Raw genomic sequence first — 15,561 nt, 5'->3', positions numbered from 1 at the left:
GTTTTAGTAATCAGCTTTTTTTGTGAGAGGGCCCTAAGTACAAGAAAGGAAAAGTTTTTTTTTAATAAATGCTTACTTCTTGTCCTATAAATAAGTAATCTAAAATTTTTTCTTATTGCCACAGCTTAGAAGGAACACAGCTCCCATTCCTGTTCTTTGCTTCATCTTTGTTGTCCTGTTTATGTAGGACATGAATTCAAGAAATACATGCTGCACAATATAAAACAAATACATGTAAATCATGGCAATATATAGAAATCTATTACTAACAAAGAATAGCCATAAGAGATAGAAAAAGAAATTTCCATTTTCAAAGCACAGGGAGACACTGATGAACAAAGTGATCTGGTCAATGAACCAGTTGAGTTTGGGGTAGGTAGGGCACTTGATGTCCAGGTTCCAGTGGCAGATGCCATAGATTGCTTCATTGTCCATCATGAAGGTACAATTTGAGTTCTCCAGGGTGGTATGAGCGGTTAGTATGGAGTTATAGGCTTTATCACAGCTATGAAAATCTGTGGGGTTGGGTAAAGAGCAAATTCAGGCTTGTAGTAAATAGAGAAATCTCTATCATCAGAGAGGTGAAACCTGACCCTGGGCTGCCTCCCAAAATGTGAAATATCAGGAATCTCTGCAGTCCTGTGCATTCTTTGACATTTTCCAGATGTACTCCAAAACAAGATAAATTATTTCTTTCTCAACAGTATAATGGCCCTGGGTATAGTTATTAGCAGCAGCCTCTTTGCCAGAGACCAGTTTCTCAGGATGGAATAGCTGTTTTTAGATGTTGGTTGGAAATCTCATCTTTTATAGCAGGTTCCAAGTCTACAAAGACTGCCCTGGGGACATGCTTCCTAGTCCTAGTCTTAATAAAGAAGGCATTGAAGAGTCATCACCATCCCCCAAGGCCCTTGGTATCATTGGGTTGAATATCATGCCCCACATAATATAATTCCCAGCTGTATTACCCATCTGCATTCCAGTCTGATTGACATGGATGGAGATACATTCATACATGGTTGCTGCAATGTGTGAAGGGAGGATGTTATTGACTAAAGACAGGTTATGGGACTCTACCAACAAAGCAAATTCCCACTAATGCACTGTTGGTGGAGTTGTGATCTGATCCAACCATTCTGGAGAACAATTTCGAACTATGCCCAAACGGCTCTAAAACCCCTTGATCCAGCAATGTATCGCAATGGGATTTTTTTTAAAGGGAAAAGGACTTAGTGTAAAAATATCTATTGTAGCTCCTTTTGTTGTAGCAAATAACTGGAAATTGAGGAGTTGTTCCTCAACTGGGGAATGGCTAAACAAGTTGTGGTATATGATTGTGATGGAATACTCGTGCTATAAGAAATGATGAGCAGGATGATTTTGGAAATATCTTTAAAGACTTATATGAACTGATACAAAGTGAAAGTGAGGAGAACCAGAAGAACATTGTACACAGCGACAGCACTACTTTTCGGTGAACTCTGAGTGACAGCTGTTCTCAGTAATACAGTGATCCAAGACAATACCAGAGAATCATAATAAAAAATGCTATCTGCCTCCAGAGAAAGAACTGATGGAGTCTGAATAAAGAAACATACTATATTTCATTTTCTTTCTTCTCCATATTTTCCACAAAACAACTAATATGGGAAAATGTTTCTCATGACTGCACATGTAAAGTCTATTCTACCAGATTGACTACTGTCTCAGGGAGAGGGGAATAAGGGAGAGTGGGAAGTGGGGTGAAAATTTGGAACTCAAAAAAATTTTTAAATGATTGTTAAAGAATTCCTTTTACATGTAATTGTATTACAACAAAACATTATTTTAAAAAATATATACTCTTAACCCACAGCATATGAGCATATACTGTAGCTTGGTCTTTCTGTAGATTCCCAGGTATAGCTAAAATATAATTCTTTGATGGCTAATGACATTGTCCTTCCTGGCCCCGAGATGTCTGTTCTTCCCCCTTGTGCAGCCACACTCACACTTCTGGGTCCTAACCCAGGTGCCCTGGAAGATAGAGGCACTATTTTTTCTTGATTCCCAAAGATTTCTCTTCTGGTCTAAGGCTAACTTGTGTTGGCCTTCCAATTTTCTACTTTATCCTCTTGAAAGTTGATTTTTGCCAAGCCCTCAATAAGACTAGCCTCTTTTCCTAATCAGCTTTTTCTTTCTCCAGTTGAATTTACCTTCATTACAATCACTACTGTGTTACTACACCTAGTTCTACTCCTAAAGCTAGATAGTATTTATGTATTTTCTCATTTGATCCTCCCAACAATCTTGAGAGGTAAATGCTATTAATATCTTGATTTTACCACTGAGGAAACTGAGGCTGAGTCATTAAATGACTTGTCCAGGATCACAAATTCCTTCTGTCCCTTCTAATTCTAAAATATTATGAATTTATGAACTCAACTTACTTTCTCAAGTTCTTGTTGTTGACTTATTTTGATATCTTCTTTCAGACTGACCCTTGAAGAAATAGTTGTCTTAAAGGGCATAGGAGGTATGTTTGTGTGTATGGGGTAGAGTGGGGAATGGAAAAATATAGTTAAGGCTACTCATTGGCTGCTTCAAAAGCTCTCTACATCTTTATTAATTTTGTGCGGTGAACAAAGCCCAAATTCTGGACTCAGAGAACCCTAGTTCAAATCTTGATTCTGCCTTTAATGTCTAACCTTGGGCAAATCATTTAATTTACTTAATTCTCATTTTTTTTCACCTGTAAAATGAGAATGTAGATGGTTTCTGGGGTTCCTTTCAGTTCTGTATTATGATCCTATAATCCCTTCTTTACATCAGTTTCTGAGGAACATGTGACTCTATATCCCCATCTCTTTTGGTACACCCTTACCTTTCATTTTCAGTTTCTCCTTATCTATCATCATCCTTCTCATTACTTACAGCCTAACTTTCATATGTCCATTTAAAAACCAACCCTTCCATTGACTACCATTATTTTAAATTACTGGCCTATACTTCTTTTCCCTTCCCCAGGAAAACTCGTATTCATCCATACTTACAAACTTATCTTTTTTTTTTTAATCATCCATTCATTTCTTAAGCCCTTGCCATATAACTCCTGAACCCACCACTTCACTACAACTGTTTTCTTGGAAGTAAGCAATGCTCTCTTAATTTTCAAATTTGATAAGTCTTTTTGCAGTCCTCCTTGACCTCTCTGCTATTTTTAACACATTGTTGATCATCCTTTCCCCTCCGGGTTCCTCTTTTATTTTCCTCAGCATTTATGACACTGCTCTTTCCAATTGCTTCTCCTGCCTATCAACTCTCATCAGTCTTACTTGATAGATCAACATTTATTTCTTGCTCTCAAAGCATGGGTAATATCCTAAAACTCTGCCCTTGGCCTCTTTCCTCCCTCTGTATCTTGATGATTTCATCTGATCCCAGAACTTCAATGATCTTTACAAAGATGATTCTCAAATCTATAACCCCTGTTCTATTCTCTATCTTTAATTATAAGTCTGCATTTCTAATTGCCTCCTGGATATCTCTACTTGCTCATCTTTTAGGCATCCAAAACTTAACATGTTCAAAATAAAATTGATTATTTTTCCCCCTTCCCCTTGTGTGGAGTGGCATCTTGGAGGTCTGCACCCCAAAGTCACTCTAATGGGCAGACTAGAGACTGGATAAGATGCTTGCAGAGAAAATGCAGCCTTTATTAGGGAAGGGGAGAAGATGGGGGCACTGCTTTGAGTGGTCAACCCAAAGCAATGGTCAAGAGTTACTGACATAATAGATTACAAACAGTAATATATATGCTGGAGAATAATACATCATTTCAACCCACACACACCTTGAACCCCATAAAACTTTTCTATCCTCAAAATTTGCCCATGCTATTGAAGATCACTACCATTCCTAAAGTCATCCAGATTCATAACTTCAGTTATCTGACTCTTCCTTCTCTTTTACTCCCTATTTCTAGTCAATTGCCAAGTTCTTCCAAGTCTCCTTGCACATCCACAGCATTATCCCCCTTCTCTTGCTTCATCCTAGTTCTTTAGGTTCTCATCATGTCTCACCTGTTAAGGCCTCTTCACTGGTCTCCTGGTCTCTTCTTCAAACCATTGTCCACACTACTCCCTAAGGCCCAGATCTAACCACATCAGTCTTCTCAAAAACTTTGGTGGCTCGTCATAAACTCTAGGATAAATATAAACTCTTTAGCCTAGCATTCAAAGTCCTCTTTAACACGATCCAACTTACTTTTCCAATCTCATTTCAAATTACTCTACATTCTGGCCAAACTGGACTAGTAACTGTTTCCTGAATGCAACATTCTATCCCTGATTTCTATGCATACCAACTGTCCCTCACATCTGGAGTTCATTCCCTCTTCATCTTCACCTTTCAGAATTTTTCTCTTCCTTCAAGGATCAACTATTCTTTGCTGAATAATGCCCTGATTCCTCTAGTTGCTATTTCTCTCTCTTGCCTAAAAATGTATATGGACCGAACCTGTGATTTCATTGGTATAACACCCTTCCGTGAAGTTCAGCAGCTGTTCTCAATCTTTGTTTTAGAGAGTTGCCTGAGGGACCCAGATGTTTGATTTGCCCAGGATCACACAGCTGATAGGTTTCAGGGGCACAAAAGGAAACTAGGTCTCAAATTCCTTCTGTGCCCCAAGGGAATTTGTATTGTATATTTAGGACCATAGATTTAGAACTGAAAAGATGCTTAATCACCATCATTTTATAGATGAAAAAACTGAGAACTAGAGACATTAAGTGACTTTCCAAAGACATAAAGCTAGTAAGTAACAAGAACTGGGATTCAAAGTCAGTCCCTTGACTTTTATTGCTCTAGTCTCCCTCAGCCATTTACACGTTGTATTCCTTTTGTCTTTGTACCAGTTAGTACCCAGCATAGTGCCTTGTGCATAATTGGCTGGTTGGTTGTTGTCCTCCATACTTAAAGAGAACCAATGGCATCACAGGGTGATGTCTTTTGACTCTTGCATAAATTGGATTAGTGCCTAATTCTTTATGAACTCATTTGAGGATTTCTTGACTAATATACTGAAGTATTTTGTCATTTCCTTCTCCAGCTTATTTTGCAGATGAGGAAACTGAGGCAAATAGGGTTAAGTAACTTGTTGAGGGTCTAGTAAAATATAGCTAGTAAAAACATAGCTGGTAAAAGTCTGAGTCTGGATTTGAACCTAGGAAGATGAATCTTCCTGACTCCAGGAATATATATCAGCTTCAGGAAGCTCCAGTGATTTCAACATTTGGTGATTTCTCTCTTACCTGAACTCAGGCTACTTATTTTTCCCATCGATCATATGGAAGTCTTGGGACATCTTTTGTATTGTTATCCTTTACAATCCTTATGCACTGGAGGTCTTTGAAATAAAGGTGATTGGGAAGAATGTATATAATAACCATTAAATATCTACCTAGTTTAAGGTACCCAACAGAGAAGTCTGGAGGGCAGAAATTGTCTTCATTATTTGTATTCCTAGAGCTTAGCAGAGTGCTTGGCCCACATTAGGTGCTAATAACTATTTACTGACAATTAACTTTTAAATAGAATATGGAATAGAATTAACATTGCTTTCAATGCTCTTCTGGAAATGTAATATTGCCTCAATTTTGCTGCATAAGTTCTACTGTGTGGACCATTTTATGAAAGTGCCTGTCACCAAGAGAAATGTAGACTCTCAACAATAATATTTATATAATACTTAATGATTCCCAAAGCATTTTACATAATCTGATTTGATCTGCATGACAACCCTGAAACACATGCTATTATTATTCCCATTTTACAAATGAGGAAATTGAGGCCAAGTGTTATAAGTGAATTGATCAATGTCACACAGCTAGTAACTGAAGGAGGATTTGAATTTAGGTGTTTCCCAATTCCAAGCACTGCACTTGGTCTGTTGGGCTACCTAGATGTCAGCAATACGGAGGGCAAAAGTAAAAAATAAGCTCAAGGAAAGCAAAAGCATTTTTTTCTTAATTGTGCCTGGGTTAAACAGCAAAGTTACTCTAAGAGGTTGTGAGGGCACTTATAAAATTGATCTTAATGATGCTTGCTATGAAGAGAACCCTGTAACTTGTCTTTCTTATAAGAAAACTCAAATTATTTAAACATCCATTAAACCTTCACTTCATCGCTCAATTGTAGCAGGAAAATGAAAATGTTCTTTGATTAAGTTATTCATAAAGAGGCTAACCTAGATGATAGCTAAAGCCCCTTCAGTTCTACAAGTCTGTGGTTCCACCTACCTATAGTCTAAAACAAAAGAGTTTTCAAAAGAGTCTTAATTTTGGCAAGTCCAGCTCCATCATCCTTATTTTGTGCATCTTTAACTAGTTTATGTGTTATCTACTAAGAAGATTAAGCACAGGACTGTGGGAAAAGCATGGGATCTGGAACTAGAGGACTTGGATCTGAATCCTGGCTCTGCTATTTAATTTTGTCTGACTTTGGGGTCTGGATTTGTTTCTCTGGGCCTCAGTTTCCTCACCTGTAAATTGAGGGACTTGGACTAGGTGGTGTCTAAGGTCCCTTCAAGCTCTAACTTAATAATGATTCTTTGATTCCTTCGAATGCTTATGCCTATAGCATTTGACTAGATGTCAAGGAGATTTTTAAAGAGATGAAAAGATGATGGGTACAGACAGTGAGGTGACTGTGGATAGAGAGCCAGGTCTGGAGTGGAAGGTCTTATGTTCAAAATTGTCCCAGATACTTCCTAGCTGTGTTACTCTAGGCAAGTCACTTAACTCCAGTTGTCTAGTCCTTACCAGTCTTCTTGGAGACAGTGAGGGGAGGGGGAGAGAGGAGAAAGAGAAAAAAGGAGAGGGAGAAAGGAGGGAGAGAGAGAGAGAGAGAGAGAGAGAGAGAGAGAGAGAGAGAGAGAGAGAGAGAGAGAGAGAGAGAGAGAGAGAGAGAGCGCGTAAAGGAAGAATGAAGACAATGGGTAATTTGAGTGCTAGAAAATCAGTGTTTTGAGGATAAATAATCTGATGACAGTGTGTAGGATGGACTGGAAAAAGAGAGAGAATAAGGATGGTGATACCTATTTAGAGGTAGCACATCCATCTGGAGAAACAGGAGGTTCTAGATTGCGAAACCTTCACTTTAAGTTAAGTAGCATAAATAATAGTATACCTACTTCATAGATTAGAAAACTGAAGTGCAATTTGTACAATTTCACATATTCAATGTGTCAGACCTTGTATTCAAACTCAAATGTCTTGCAGTTTCAAGTCCAATGGTCTTTCTGCCTGAGATTGTGAGCCTCAGTGACTGAAAGATGACAGAATTAGATCTGAGAAGAAAAGATTTGTTTCCACAATATGTTATATTCCAAAGGGTAGCAATCACAGGTTTGTGTAAACAACACATTATTCCACTAAGAGGAAGTTTTGGGTTTTTGTTTTGTTTTTAAGTTCAGAAAAGAAAACAAAACTTTCCCAGAAGAACTTCCTCCATAAAATTCTACAGTGAAGAGGTTAGCATCTATACAAGACCATGTCATATTTGCCTGATACCCTGTATCAGCAATGTTTAATCTATTGGGAACAGAAAGACTTACCAACACAGCACTGGGAGCTACCAAAAACTTAGGAACTCTCAGTTATTCTTACACTAACTCTAACACAAATATACTGCATAAACCTAGACCAGACTCCTATCCTTTTGAATGCCTCAGTTATCCTTTATGAAAAATGGACATTAAAAGGATGGATATCTTTTTTAAGAGTTAAAAAACTTCCTAGCAAACATTTTGCAAACTACAGGGCTGTTAAGTAATCATTGCTCATTGAGTAATGAAAAAAAGGTAAAATGGAGCAAGGAATGTGGTTGGAGAACAGGATGTGGTAACATCAGATTAGAACAGAAACCAAATAAGTAGTCAGGAGAATTTCCATACTGATTTTCCTTTTCCCTGACACAGGAGGATTGCTTAGATTTGAAATTTTCTCTGTCACAATCAACATAAGTCAGTTATTAAACATCCTTAGTCTTGTTCAAGTTCTATTTTCATGCTCCATCATAAAGTGGTACTAATAGTTAAGCACTGGCAGATTCTACCTCTGTGTAAATGCTTTGAGCATGATTCCAGCTAAGAGCAAATCAGCTTTCTTTTCTTTTTCTTTTATTTTTTAAAACCCTTACCTTCCATCTTAGAACCAATTTCTGCAGTGATGGTGACAGTGGCAAAAATGAGGACAGAAGATGATAAGATCATGTTTTTTTAAAGTATAAATTAAAGTGTTGCCATTGAGTTATTTAATACACAAACTGAAAGGAAAATGTGATATCTTGATAAATATAAAATTTTATTAAAAACTTTTTCTATTGTCAGGCACTGTGCTAAAAGTTGGTAATGCAAAGGAAGGCAAAAAAATAACCCCTGTTCTCAAGGAATTCACATTCTAATGGTGAAGAAAGCATGAAAATAATTAGATCTATATGGTATATATACACATATAAGGAGAGAGAGAGAGAAAGAGAGAAAGAGAGAGAGAGAGAGAGAGAGAGAGAGAGAGAGAGAGATTAAAAACAACCTCAGAGGGAAGGCACTCATAGCTGGAAGGAGGATGATAGGCCTACTGAAGAAAGTAGGATTTGAGCTGAATCTTGAAAAAAACAAATAAACAAAGAAATTCAGAGACAAAAGAGAAGGGACAAAGCATTCCAGATTTGAGAGACAGCCTGGACAAAGGCACAGAGTGGAGGGATGGAATATCGGTGTTGGAGGAATAGCAAGTAGGCCAGGGTAACTGGATCACAGCATGTGTGTAACAGAGTAAGAAGAATGGAAAGACAATAGCAAAATTACGAATAAAGAACTTTTTTTTTCTTTTTTCTTTTATATAAAAGAATAAAGAACATGCTTTTAATTTTGTTTACATGATAGTACAATAAAAATCACTTTCTAAAATTTCCCCCAAAAAATGTGAATAAAAACCAGTCATAAAATACCATCTAAATCTGTGACATTTTAAAGATTTTAATGGATTTTACAGGGCTGTGCCCCAGTTCTTCCTCAAGGAAAATGAGACAATTCAAGTCTTCCTCTTCTTTCCATAATTTCTACCCTTCCTTTAGTTAAAATGTGATTCTATGCCTTTTTCCACACACCTCAACAGATGCTTACATTTCCCAAGAATCCCAGATCAAAAATCTCTAAGGATCTCATTTGTGAGTTATACAATTTTAACTTTAATATGTTTTACTTAATAAAACATAATTCCCACAGAATTAATATAGATAAGAGGGGAAAGTTCAGGCAACTAGATACATAAATATAATTAGAGTAGGACAGCAAGCTCAGTTCTACTCTACTCTAAAATCAAACAAAAAAGCCCTTGAAGTCCGGCTTCTACCTTTATCTTTTTAAAAATTATTCTTTCAAAGGTCACAGATTACTTCCTTTGTTCTTTGACCCACCAGTTTTAAAGAATTAGGTTATTTAGTTTCCAATTAACTTTTAATTTGCCTCTCCATGAACCCTTAATGATTATAATTTTTATTGCATTATGATTTGAAAAAGCTGCATTTATTATTTCTGCTTTTCTGCATTTGTTAGTGATATTTTTATGTCCCAGGACATGATTAATCTTTGTCTATGTACCATATGCATTAAGGTATATCCTTTTAATCCCAATTCAGTTTTCTCCAGATATCTATTAACTCTCTAACATTTCTAAAATTTCATTCACTTCCCTTACTTCTTTCTTACCTGTTTTTTTTTGTTTGTTTGTTTTGTTAGATTTATTTAGTTCTGATAGGGGAAGGTTGAGGTTCCCCACTAGTATCATTTTACTATTTCCTCTTTAAGCTCCTTTAGTTTCTTCTTTAATAATCTGAATGCTACTCCTGCCTTCTTTGTCTCAGTTGAAACCCAATAGATTCTGCTCCAGAATCTTACCGTTACTCTGTGTATGTCTACCTATTTCATATGCACTTCTTGTAAACAACATATGGTAGGATACTGTCTTTTAATCCACTCTGCTATCCACTTCCATTTTATGGGTGAGTTCATCCCATTTACATTCACAGTTATGATTACTATCTGTGTATTCCCCTCTGTCTTGATTTCCTCATTTAATCCTGACCTTTCTCCTTTCACTTTTCCCCTCCACACCAGTGTTTTGCTTTAATCCCTCTCCCTTCCCTTATATTTCTCCCCATATCACTACCTCCCTTCTTATTCCCCTTCTACTTCTCTATAGATTAAGATAAGATTCTATATCCCAATGAATCCAGCTATTCTTTCTTCTCTGAGTCAATTCCAATGAGAGTAAGGTTTACCCATCATCATCCTCATCCTCCCCTCCATATCATCTTAAACAGCTTACTTCCACACCCTCTATATATATTTCTTCTAAATACTATAATGATAGAGTTACAGATATCACCTTCCCATATAGAAATATAAACAATTTGACCTTATTAAAGCCCTTAATTTTCTTCTTTTTTTATTTGCCTTTTTATGCTTCTCTTGCTTTAATTATCACCTCTATGCAGATAACTCCCGAATCTATAGAATCAATTCAATCCCAAAATACAGTAAAGCACCTGTTATGTGCAACAAACTATAGTAGGTGCTGGAGATACAAAATAGACAAAAAGTCTTTCCCTGTATGGATCATCAACTCTATGAAGGTTTCTCCTCAAAGCACAGCAGGTAGTGTCCCAGATTTGTAATGCAACATTTCTTGTGGGATACCTATGTTATCAAAGAGGTTTTTGGGTGATTCGTCTCAGAATACAAACATAGGGACATCATTCAATATTAAGAGGAAATGAAGGAAAACTGATGTAAAATCAATGCAAATTTCCATTTTAGAAAGAGTGGCAGGGCACTGTAAGAGAATGCTAATTGCTTGTGGGTTGACAATTACTAGTGGAAGAAAAGCATTTTTGGCAGGTAAACAAAAGTACAGTGAGAATGATGTCCTTCAGTTATACCAGTTTCAGGACTACTGACATGGGAAATGAGGAAAAAGGAAAATGTATTAGATGATGGCTGGGAGTATCATGGGAGTCTTCTACAGAAAAATCTCTATCAATCATACTTTCACCCCTAGAAAAATGGGACAAAAGCAAAAGAATTGGATGATGACCAGGAATACCATGGGAGGTTTCTATAGAATATCACCTATTAATCAATACTATGTATTTTGCTCCCATCCATATCCCCATAGTAAAGAGACCTCTATTTTCATAATCAATTGATAACCTTGTTATTTTAAAAGGAGAACAGGAAAACCACCACCTTTAATCCCTTCAATTATTTTTAAAGATGAGTCTTGGAAGAGGATTGTAATGAGATCTATGATTAGATTAGGAGGCACCTTTCTGTTGCTAACCTGGCAGTATATCCTTCATTCAAAACTGGTTTGTTTTTTTTAATCCTTACCTTCTGTCTTAGAATCAATATTAAGTTTCAATTCTAAGGCAGAAGAGTGATAAGGGCTAGTGTGGAGGAGAAATGACAGATGACCCATCTCCAGCCTCTGTCCTTTGCATGCATTTTCTCTTCCACACTAGGCAGTTGGAGTTAAGTGACTTGTCTAGGGTACATTGATAAGAAGTGTCTGAGGCCACATTTGAACCCAGGACCTTCCATCTCCAGATCTGGCTCATTATCCACTGACCCACCCAGCTGCTCCAGATTTTCCAAAGAAGGTAATAGGCACAATGATGATCAATTCTAACAGAATTCAGAATCAAGAAGCTGCTATTGTAATGATCAGTGCATGAGAGGATTTTGGAATCTTTGCATCATTACACTATTTTGTTTTCAACCACTAAAGGAACCTGGTACAAGCAATAGAGATGTTTAAAAAAAGGGAAATAATTGTTTACCAGGTTCTCAAAAAAGTGATATGACTAGACTCAAAGCAAGGGGAAGGATATAATAAAGCAAACATAGGACGTTAGGTTCTTTTCTCTCTCTCTCTCTCTGGATTTCTATCAGGTCAAATGGAAATTTACTCTCTTGCACTCTTGAAATTGGGGCCAAGCCACTTCACATTTCAATCTCTACCTTCTCAGCTACCACTACCGCCATCATCAGCCTCTTTATATAAGAGGAAAGCACCATGTCTTTTACTGACTTGATAATGGCTTGATCACATATAATCTCACTCTTCCCTTTTTCACTTATTATTTTCATCTTTACTTTTATAATGATCATGAGCCTTCTGTCAAGTGTGGTCCCAGGAAAGGTAATGATTTATAATTAATCAACTTCTTTAACAACAATATAGCTCTGGCTAGTGCAGAAATTTGTTTTCCTTTATTCTGAAGTTCTTTTTTCCCTACTCCCACTAAAAAAAAAAGGGGGGTGGGTTCAAGGAAGAGAAAACAGGTTTTTTAAGATAATTAACAAATAAAATTTAACATAAAAAGGAATATGCCAATATCTTTAAGATTATTATTAAAATTTAATTTTCAATTTACATAAGTAATTGGAAGAATTACATGTTTATTGAGCTAGATAGGTACAGTACTGTATCCATCATTTCACCAGTATAGAAAACTCCCAGATGAGGAAACTCCCTCTATCATTTCAAGTTGGCACCTTCTCTGAAACTTTAGTCTTAAGAGAGTTGCCTGGAGAAATAAGAGATCAGTCAGTATATGTTAGAGGTGGTACTTGGACCCAGGTCTTCTTATATTTAAGGCCATTTCTCTACCCATTACTCTAAATTGGGCTAAATTCCTCTACACAGGGCAAGAAATTTTTATTAAGTACTTATTATATGCTAAGTACAAATATAAGCCAAAAAAAAGCAGTCCCTCCCCCTCAAGGAACTAATGACCAAAAGGGGAATATACAATGCACAAAAAGGAACCTGAAAGAGGCCAGCTGGGCATGGAGTTGTGGTGTAGAAGCTCCAAAAGTCAGAAGTACAGCCAGGAGAGGAATGAAGGTTGACTGGCCTTGGGCTCCCACCCCCCCAAACCAAAGGCAAGGAGGAAATCCCCAGTGGAAGAAGGGGACTGGCACTGCAAAGGTATAAAAAGAGGATGAGAAAGCTGCAGGGAGTGATGGATATTCCAGGGCAGATGAGGGCATGGTATTGAAGTCCATAAAGTCAAAGGCATATAGACAAGTCTTTTTCCCCCTTATTTGTATATAGAAATTGTTTTTATGGTATAAAGAACTGACTGATGCAGAAATTTGTCTTATTTTGTTCTAAAGAATTCTCTCCACCCCCCAAAAAGAATGGAAGTGAAGAGAAAATAGTTTTTTTTTTAATTAACTGAAAGCTAACAACTGAAAAATACAGTTTAACTTCATAAAAAGAAGGTATCACTATCTTTAGGGTTATTCTTTTTTTAAAACTTTTTTCAGAGTTGCCTAGATACTGCCAAAAAAGCCAATGGAAGTACTTCTTTCTATTATGTTTAGAAAAGTATTCTAATTGTAAGATTTAAATATTTTTCCTTTCTATATAGATAAGTATTTGCTAATAAAAATTCTTGTTTCAACATTAAGAAACTGCATGTGAATTCCTCAAGAGCCAAAGTAATCAATCAAATTATTAAATACCTATTCTGTAAGACACTATTAGTTGCTAGGGATTCAGAGAGGAAACAGCAGGATCCCTACCCTCACAGAGCTTACATTCTCTACTGTAACATTCCATATAAGGAATCTGCACTTAGTGCTAAAAACAAGAGGGAGACAACTGAAGATTCTTGAACATGGGAATGTGCATAATCAGACCAGTGCTTTAGGAAGATTATTTTAGCAAAGACAGAATGGAAAGGATTTTGGAAGCAAGGAGAACAATTACAGGCTTCTGCAATAATCCAGACTAGAGATGCCACCAAGGTGGCAATTCTGAGAGTGGCAAGTAGGGGATAGATGTGAGAATGGAGGTGGAATTAATGTTATGGAGGTAGAAATAAGACAGCAGTTGATTGAAGCTGAGTAGAGACATAAAGTGAGGAGTCAAGGGTAACTCTGGGACTGTGAACCTGGTTGTCTGAAAAGAGCATGGTGCCCTTAATAAAATGTTGATGTTGGAAGAAGGCATTTAGGGAAAAAGATGATGATTTTGATCACTTTGGAGATTGATAGCATGTATAGGTAGGTATAAAGAGGTACTTGATTATGCCAGATAAAATCAAGAGAAAAATCAGGGCTTAATACAGCTTATAGATTTTGGAATCATGAATATAAATAATAATGAACATATGAGAATTGATAAAATCGTTGAAGGAACATGTCCAGAGAAAAGAAAAGGCCCAGGACAGAGCCTTGGGGGAAACCTATAAGGGTGGAATATGGATAGAGGATGATCCAGCAGAGGAGACTGAAAAGGAGTAGGGCAGGAAATAACAGGTAGGAAAGACTGATTTGGTTAATCAGCCCCGGGAAAGGAAAGAGTATGGAGGGAGGGCCGGTCAGAAGGGACTTGAGAGATGTCATATTTAAGAGATATCTAGAAGAGAAGGGAATAAGCACTTAATAAGCACCTATTATGTACCAGCCACTGTTAAATGCTTTACAAATATTTCATTTACTCTAGACAACTCTAAGAAGTTAGATGCTATTATTATCTTTATTTTTGGATACAGAAACTGAGGCAAAAAAAGTTAAGTGACTTTCCCAGGGTCTTACAGCTAGTAAATATCTACAACCAAATCTGAACTCTCATCTTCTTGACTCTAGATCCAGTACTTTATCCATTTTGCTACCTCACTGCTTCAAGGAGATAGAAGACTAAGAAAAGACCATTGTATTTAGCAATCAAGAAGTCATTAGTTGCTGTGAAGAAAGCAATTTTTGTGAAGTTGTGGGATAGGAAGTCAGACTGCAAGTTGAGAAATGGGTAGAAGGTAAGAAAGTTAAAACACAGTTAGTTCTCTTCTAATTGACTATGAGAAGACAACAAGAAAGAGGATACTCACATACTTCTCTAAAGCAAGTATTTAAAGTGGAAACCTTTTGTAAAGTCATGACAGTGAAATTTCATCCACTTTTTCATGGGTTAAGATGATACCAAAAAATTCCAGATGTTTTTACAGGCTGGGAGCCATTCAACAAATTCAAGCTGCCCAAGAACTCTTGTAGAATTTCAAGTGTTGCCTAAAGAGGTCCTTCCCTCCAGAGGAAAAATATACAAACAAAACAAGTGCATTTAAATGATCTTTCCCCAAATTCCAGATGTGTAAATAATTCTAAATTTAGTAGCACAATCATCAATGCAAAATTTGAGCTGTGTACTTCAAGTGCAACCAATAGCAATGGTAATGTATACAATTTGAAACCAAGAAAAAATTTGCATGTGTAACTCTACATCTACTTTTGTATCTATATTTGATGTCCGACTTTTAGTCACAGAGAAAAATTCTTGACTATAAAATATTATATTTACCTATAAACAACCTCCTTTTAGAGTGACAAAATGGCAGGAGCCTTATCTGGCCCTCTAATTCACCTGGTTTATTACATATGCCTTTTGCATTTGTGTAGATACCAGAGGTCATGTGTTTTATTACTAGCTCTTTCTTGGATTTTGTCTATTGTAA

General features: G+C 36.7%; 1 protein-coding gene across 4 annotated transcripts in view; it reads right to left on the bottom strand.

Moving 5' to 3' along the window:
* Window positions 1-15,561, bottom strand: part of LCP1 (lymphocyte cytosolic protein 1) — a 103,914-nt gene that overhangs the window by 69,135 nt on the left and 19,218 nt on the right. For 2 of the 4 annotated variants that reach the window (XM_007495438.3, XM_001368894.5), the window contains exon 1: window positions 4,062-4,280. The exons of the other annotated variants lie outside the window; for them this stretch is intronic. The gene's annotated coding sequence lies outside the window, so the exon portion shown is untranslated. Of the gene's footprint in view, window positions 1-4,061; window positions 4,281-15,561 lie in introns of those variants that run through there. 4 annotated transcript variants of the gene reach the window in all.

This window comes from Monodelphis domestica, chromosome 4, assembly GCF_027887165.1.
Source record: "Monodelphis domestica isolate mMonDom1 chromosome 4, mMonDom1.pri, whole genome shotgun sequence".
NCBI lineage: Eukaryota > Metazoa > Chordata > Mammalia > Didelphimorphia > Didelphidae > Monodelphis > Monodelphis domestica.
This window is presented reverse-complemented; position numbering and strand designations above follow the sequence as displayed.